Raw genomic sequence first — 8,786 nt, forward strand, 5'->3', positions numbered from 1 at the left:
TCAATTCGGTGGACTCCAATATCAAGTTCACACGTGAGGATGCCAGAAACAACCATTTAGCCTTCTTGGAGTGTGATGTTACGATTGGAGAGAACAGGCAGCTCCAGACAGAGGTTTACAGAAAACCCACTCACTGACGAATATCTGCTCTTTGGCTCAAACCAACCCCTTGAACACAAGCTCGGGGTGATCAGGACTCTTCAACACAGCGCCCTACAGGTGCCCACAACTGCAGAGAGAAGGGCTAAAGAGCAACAACTTGTACGGAAAGCCCTCACATTATGTGGGTACCCACGTTGGTCCCTGGACAAAGTGCAGAAGTCCCAGAGAACAAAGAGACCAGATAGACAGGAGACAGAGACAAGAAGAAGAGGAGTGTCTCTCCCTTATTTAGCAGGAGTAGGGGAAAAACTACAGAGGATCTTCAGACAGCACAAAATCCCAGTTTACTTTAAACCAGTCAACATCTTGAGACAGAAATTAGTTCACCCTAAGGACAGGATCCCTAGTTACAAACAGAGCAATGTAGTGTATCATATCAGATGTCAGGAAAACTGTAATGAACACTACATAGGTAAGACGAAGCAACTTTTACACAAGAGGCTATACCAGCACCGCAGAGAGGTCGCAAATTGACCTCAGTCTGCAGTTCATCTCCACCTGAAAGACACTAACCACACGTTTGAGGACAAGGAAGTTAAAATCTTAGCCAGAGAGAAGAAATGGTTTGAGAGAGGTGTCAAGGAAGCATTCTTTGTAAAACAGTTGAAACCCAGCCTTAACCGCGGAGCGGGTCTCAGACACGCTTTGTCCCCTGTTTACAATGTGGTACTCAGCTCAGGAGAGTGCTAACTAGAGCACAATAGGTGCTAATTAGAGCTATTGTTTAGTCACTAGCCTATACCAGTCAGCCTCTCGGTAGGTAGGGTCTGGTTAGGTTAAAAAACTCCAGCTTTTGTTGGAGACAGACAGAAGTCAGACTACCAGAGCAAGAAGTCAGACTACCAGAGCAAGAATTTTAGCTGAGGAAGCTTCTGTGATTTGAAGCGAAACGTCCTCACGTCAAGCAACCCAGTCCAGTCGAAGATTCAAGCTTCTCTACTATGGAAACCACCTGGACAGCTGAGAGCCTACACAGAAACTATGTCATTTATCTTGTATAGGTAACATAATTATTATGCAATTCAAACAATATACTTTATGTATATTAAATAAATAAATCAATCAATCAAATTTTTTTTTTATAGCGCCAAATCACAACAAACAGTTGCCCCAAGGCGCTTTATATTGTAAGGCAAGGCCATACAATAATTATGTAAAACTCCAACGGTCAAAACGACCCCCTGTGAGCAAGCACTTGGCTACAGTGGGAAGGAAAAACTCCCTTTTAACAGGAAGAAACCTCCAGCAGAACCAGGCTCAGGGAGGGGCAGTCTTCTGCTGGGACTGGTTGGGGCTGAGGGAGAGAACCAGGAAAAAGACATGCTGTGGAGGGGAGCAGAGATCGATCACTAATGATTAAATGCAGAGTGGTGCATACAGAGCAAAAAGAGAAAGAAACAGTGCATCATGGGAACCCCCCAGCAGTCTACGTCTATAGCAGCATAACTAAGGGATGGTTCAGGGTCACCTGATCCAGCCGTAACTATAAGCTTTAGCAAAAAGGAAAGTTTTAAGCCTAATCTTAAAAGTAGAGAGGGTGTCTGTCTCCCTGATCTGAATTGGGAGCTGGTTCCACAGGAGAGGAGCCTGAAAGCTGAAGGCTCTGCCTCCCATTCTACTCTTACAAACCCTAGGAACTACAAGTAAGCCTGCAGTCTGAGAGCGAAGCACTCTATTGGAGTGATATGGTACTACGAGGTCCCTAAGATAAGATGGGACCTGATTATTCAAAACCTTATAAGTAAGAAGAAGAATTTTAAATTCTATTCTAGAATTAACAGGAAGCCAATGAAGAGAGGCCAATATGGGTGAGATATGCTCTCTCCTTCTAGTCCCCGTTAGTACTCTAGCTGCAGCATTTTGAATTAACTGAAGGCTTTTTAGGGAACTTTTAGGACAACCTAATAATAATGAATTACAATAGTCCAGCCTAGAGGAAATAAATGCATGAATTAGTTTTTCAGCATACTCTGAGACAAGACCTTTCTAATTTTAGAGATATTGCGTAAATGCAAAAAAGCAGTCCTACATATTTGTTTAATATGCGCTTTGAATGACATATTCTGATCAAAAATGACTCCAAGATTTCTCACAGTATTACTAGAGATCAGGGTAATGCCATCCAGAGTAAGGATCTGGTTAGACACCATGTTTCTAAGATTTGTGGGGCCAAGTACAATAGCTTCAGTTTTATCTGAGTTTAAAAGCAGGAAATTATAGGTCATCCATGTCTTTATGTCTGTAAGACAATCCTGCAGTTTAGCTAATTGGTGTGTGTCATCTGGCTTCATGGATAGATAAAGCTGGGTATCATCTGCGTAACAATGAAAATTTAAGCAATACCGTCTAATAATACTGCCTAAGGGAAGCATGTATAAAGTGAATAAAATTGGTCCTAGCACAGAACCTTGTGGAACTCCATAATTAACTTTAGTCTGTGAAAAAGATTCCCCATTTACATGAACAAATTGTAATCTATTAGACAAATATGATTCAAACCACCGCAGCGCAGTGCCTTTAATACCTATGGCATGCTCTAATCTCTGTAATAAAATTTTATGGTCAACAGTATCAAAAGCAGCACTGAGGTCTAACAGAACAAGCACAGAGATGAGTCCACTGTCCGAGGCCATAAGAAGATCATTTGTAACCTTCACTAATGCTGTTTCTGTACTATGATGAATTCTAAAACCTGACTGAAACTCTTCAAATAGACCATTCCTCTGCAGATGATCAGTTAGCTGTTTTACAACTACCCTTTCAAGATTTTTTGAGAGAAAAGGAAGGTTGGAGATTGGCCTATAATTAGCTAAGATAGCTGGGTCAAGTGATGGCTTTTTAAGTAATGGTTTAATTACTGCCACCTTAAAAGCCTGTGGTACATAGCCAACTAACAAAGATAGATTGATCATATTTAAGATCGAAGCATTAAATAATGGTAGGGCTTCCTTGAGCAGCCTGGTAGGAATGGGGTCTAATAAATATGTTGATGGTTTGGATGAAGTAACTAATGAAAATAACTCAGACAGGACAATCGGAGAGAAAGAGTCTAACCAAATACCGGCATCACTGAAAGCAGCCAAAGATAACGATACGTCTTTGGGATGGTTATGAGTAATTTTTTTCTCTAATAGTTAAAATTTTGTTAGCAAAGAAAGTCATGAAGTCATTACTAGTTAAAGTTAATGGAATACTCAGCTCAATAGAGCTCTGACTCTTTGTCAGCCTGGCTACAGTGCTGAAAAAAAACCTGGGGAATGGAAGATTGCTGCTAATCCTCCGCCTCGGCCCGTGCTACGAGCATTCTGACATTTAGTGTGACTCGGGGGTGTTGACTCATTTAAACTAACATATTCATCCTGCTGTAACCAGGTTTCTGTAAGGCAGAATAAATCAATATGTTGATCAATTATTATATCATTTACCAACAGGGACTTAGGAGAGACCTAATGTTTAATAGACCACATTTAACTGTTTTAGTCTGTGGTGCAGTTGAAGGTGCTATATTATTTTTTCTTTTTGAATTTTTATGCTTAAATAGATTTTTGCTAGTTATTGGTGGTCTGGGAGCAGACACCGTCTCTACGGGGATGGGGTAATGAGGGGATGGCAGGGGGAGAGAAGCTGCAGAGAGGTGTGTAAGACTACAACTCTGCTTCCTGGTCCCAACCCTGGATAGCCACGGTTTGGAGGATTTAAGAAAATTGGCCAGATTTCTAGAAATGAGAGCTGCTCCATCCAAAGTGGGATCAATCAATCAATCAATCAACTTTTTTCTTATATAGCGCCAAATCACAACAAACAGTTGCCCCAAGGCGCTCCATATTGCAAGGCAAGGCCATACAATAACCATGAAAAACCCCAACGGTCAAAACGACCCCCTATGAGCAAGCACTTGGCCACAGTGGGAAGGAAAAACTCCCTTTTAACAGGAAGAAACCTCCAGCAGAACCAGGCTCAGGGAGGGGCAGTCTTCTGCTGAGACTGGTTGGGGCTGAGGGAAAGAACCAGGAAAAAGACATGCCGAGAAGGGGGGCAGAGATCGATCACTAATGATTAAATGCAGAGTGATGCATACGGAGCAAAAAAAGAAAGAAACAGTGCATCATGGGAACCCCCCACAGTCTACGTCTAAAGCAACATAACCAAGGGATGGTCCAGGGTCACCCGATCCAGCCCTAACTATAAGCCTTAGCGAAAAGGAAAGTTTTAAGCCTAATCTTAAAAGTAGAGAGGGTATCTGTCTCCCTGATCTGAATTGGGAGCTGGTTCCACAGGAGAGGAGCCTGAAAGCTGAAGGCTCTGCCTCCCATTCTACTCTTACAAACCTAGGAACTACAAGTAAGCCCGCAGTCTGAGAGCGAAGCGCTCTAATGGGGTAATATGGTACTACGAGGTCCCTAAGATAAGATGGGACCTGATTATTCAAAATCTTATAAGTAAGAAGAAGAATTTTAAATTCTATTCTAGAATTAACAGGAAGCCAATGAAGAGAGGCCAACACGGGTGAGATATGCTCTCTCCTGCTAGTCCCCGTCAGTACTCTAGCTGCAGCATTCCGAACCAACTGAAGGCTTTTTAGGGAACTTTTAGGACAACCTGATAATAATGAATTACAATAGTCCAGCCTAGAGGAAATAAATGCATGAATTAGTTTTTCAGCATCACTCTGAGACAAGACCTTTCTGATTTTAGAGATATTGCGTAAATGCAAAAAGGCAGTCCTACATATTTGTTTAATATGCGCTTTGAATGACATATCCTGATCAAAAATAACTCCAAGATTTCTCACAGTATTACTAGAGATCAGGGAAATGCCATCCAGAGTAACGATCTGGTTAGACACCATGCTTCTAAGATTTGTGGGGCCAAGTACAATAACTTCAGTTTTATCTGAGTTTAAAAGCAGGAAATTAGAGGTCATCCATGTCTTTATGTCTGTAAGACAATCCTGCAGTTTAGCTAATTGGTGTGTATCCTCTGGCTTCATGGATAGATAAAGCTGGGTATCATCTGCGTAACAATGAAAATTTAAGCAATACCGTCTAATAATACTGCCCAAGGGAAGCATGTATAAAGTGAATAAAATTGGTCCTAGCACAGAACCTTGTGGAACTCCATAATTAACTTTAGTCTGTGAAGAAGATTCCCCATTTACATGAACAAACTGTAATCTATTAGACAAATATGATTCAAACCACCGCAGCGCAGTGCCTTTAATACCTATGACATGCTCTAATCTCTGTAATAAAATTTTATGGTCAACAGTATCAAAAGCAGCACTGAGGTCCAACAGAACAAGCACAGAGATAAGTCCACTGTCCGAAGCCATAAGAAGATCATTTGTAACCTTCACTAATGCTGTTTCTGTACTATGATGAATTCTAAAACCTGACTGAAACTCTTCAAATAGACCATTCCTCTGCAGGTGATCAGTTAGCTGTTTTACAACTACCCTCTCAAGAATCTTTGAGAGAAAAGGAAGGTTGGAGATTGGCCTATAATTAGCTAAGATAGCTGGGTCAAGTGATGGCTTTTTAAGTAATGGTTTAATTACTGCCACCTTAAAGGCCTGTGGTACATAACCAACTAACAAAGATAGATTGATCATATTTAAGATTGAAGCATTAAATAATGGTAGGACTTCCTTGAGCAGCCTGGCAGGAATGGGGTCTAATAAGCATGTTGATGGTTTGGATGAAGTAACTAATGAAAATAACTCAGACAGAACAATCGGAGAGAAAGAGTCTAACCAAATACCGGCATCACTGAAAGCAGCCAAAGATAACGATACATCTTTGGGATGGTTATGAGTAATTTTTTCTCTAATAGTCAAAATTTTGTTAGCAAAGAAAGTCATGAAGTCATCACTAGTTAAAGTTAATGGAATACTCAGCTCAATAGAGCTCTGACTCTTTGTCAGCCTGGCTACAGTGCTGAAAAGAAACCTGGGGTTGTTCTTATTTTCTTCAATTAGTGATGAGTAGAAAGATGTCCTAGCTTCACGGAGGGCTTTCTTATAGAGCAACAAACTCTTTTTCCAGGCTAAGTGAAGATCTTCTAAATTAGTGAGACGCCATTTCCTCTCCAACTTACGGGTTATCTGCTTTAAGCTACGAGTTTGTGAGTTATACCACGGAGTCAGACACTTCTGATTTAAAGCTCTCTTTTTCAGAGGAGCTACAGCATCCAAAGTTGTCTTCAATGAGGATGTAAAACTATTGACGAGATACTCTAGCTCCCTTACAGAGTTTAGGTAGCTACTCTGCTCTGTGTTGGTATATGACATTAGAGAACATAAAGAAGGAATCATATCCTTAAACCTAGTTACAGCGCTTTCTGAAAGACTTCTAGTGTAATGAAACTTATTCCCCACTGCAGGGTAGTCCATCAGGGTAAATGTAAATGTTATTAAAAAATGATCAGACAGAAGGGAGTTTTCAGGGAATACTGTTAAGTCTTCTATTTCCATACCATAAGTCAGAACAAGATCTAAAATATGATTAAAGTGGTGGGTGGACTCATTTACTTTTTGAGCAAAGCCGATAGAGTCTAATAGATTAAATGCAGTGTTGAGGCTGTCATTCTCAGCATCTGTGTGGATGTTAAAATCGCCCACTATAATTATCTTATCTGAGCTAAGCACTAAGTCAGACAAAAGGTCTGAAAATTCACAGAGAAACTCACAGTAACGACCAGGTGGACGATAGATAATAACAAATAAAACTGGTTTTTGGGACTTCCAATTTGGATGGACAAGACTAAGAGACAAGCTTTCAAATGAATTAAAGCTCTGTCTAGGTTTTTGATTAATTAATAAGCTGGAATGGAAGATTGCTGCTAATCCTAAGTCCGACATTGTTTTTGCAAAGTTACACACCGATTTAATGTTAATTTTAGTGACCTCGGATTGGCGTAACCGAGTGTCATTACTGCCGACGTGAATTACAATCTTACCAAATTTACGCTTAGCCTTAGCCAGCAATTTCAAATGTCCTTCGATGTCGCCTGCTCTGGCCCCCGGAAGACATTTGACTATGGTTGCTGGTGTCGCTAACTTCACATTTCTCAAAACAGAGTCGCCAATAACCAGAGTTTGATCCTCGGTGGGTGTGTCGTTGAGTGGGGAAAAACGGTTAGAGATGTGAACGGGTTGACGGTGTACACGGGGCTTCTGTTTAGGGCTACGCTTCCTCCTCACAGTCACCCAGTCAGCCTGCTTTCCCGACTGCACGGGATCTGCCAGGGGGGAACTAACGGCGGCTAAGCTACCTTGGTCCGCACCGACTACAGGGGCCTGGCTAGCTGTAGAATTTTCCACGGTGCGGAGCCGAGCCTCCAATTCCCCCAGCCTGGCCTCCAAAGCTACGAATAAGCTACACTTATTACAAGTACCGTTACTGCTAAAGGAGGCCGAGGAATAACTAAACATTTCACACCCAGAGCAGAAAAGTGCGGGAGAGACAGGAGAAGCCGCCATGCTAAATCGGCTAAGAGCTAGTAGCTGCGCTAAGCTAGCGGATTCCTAAAAACACGCAAAGTGAATAATGTGTAAATAATTTAGAGGTGATTCAGCAGAAGGAGTGAGAGGAAGGAGTGAGAGGAAGGAGAGAATTTACTCCATTTTGGATTAAAGCTGTAACATAACAAAATGTGGAATAAGTGAAGCGCTGTGAATACTTTCCAGATGCACCATATGTTTGCATAGTGAAATTGCTGAGTTTATCTCAGCTCAGGGTATGCATGAAACTGGATTGGCTGAGAGAATGTTACAAACTATTGCAGAAAGCAAGACTTTAAATAGGAAACATCTTTTTTTTTTAAGCTGTGGCTGTTGAAAGTTTTGGCAGTGGGGGCTACAGCCCCATCAAGCCTCACCGTAGACCTGCCTGTTGCACACCAGTGATGGTTGTCTAAAAACAGCATCTTTAATCAAGTGCATGAAGAGGAAGGAAACACTGTGCCTTAAACATCTTATTGATTTATTTCTAAGCAAAGTGATCACAGATATTAGACAGACATATGATTCAGACGTCATCATCATCATCACAGAGAATAAATAGAAGCGTTCACAGTGTGCATACAGTAGGAGGTGCAAGTGCACAGACAAACTCACACCTTAACAACAGCCGCCTGTCACCTTTCTTTCTTCCCACAGTCAACACAGAAAGTGTCATATTTTACTTTCATTATCAAGATGGCCAACGTGAAAAGTGTGCGACATGTCCCTGAGAAAAAAGACACCTCTGCAATCACAGAAAGTAGCCCCTCCCCTTATACACACACTCATTTATAAACAACATTTCTTTGGTACAGAACACATATATAAAAAAAAATGGTCCCGTCAGTTTTAAAGTTGAACCAACCTACAGGTAATATGTCAGGTTCATATATATTTGGACATCTTTGCAGTATATAATGTATTTAAAGCCAGGTGGCCTCTGTGTATGTGTATGTGTGCGTGCTGCTTCGATCACGGACAAACTGGGGAGAGCTGACATTTGCCATTTGTTATGCTTATGTATGTTGTGTCAAGGATGAACCCTGCAAAAACAAAAAGTTGATAGAACTAATATTTTTGAAGAAATTAGTGATATTACGTAACACCAGTGAACAATGGACGT

Source organism: Thalassophryne amazonica, chromosome 4 (genome assembly GCF_902500255.1).
Source record: "Thalassophryne amazonica chromosome 4, fThaAma1.1, whole genome shotgun sequence".
NCBI classification, from domain to species: Eukaryota; Metazoa; Chordata; class Actinopteri; order Batrachoidiformes; family Batrachoididae; genus Thalassophryne; species Thalassophryne amazonica.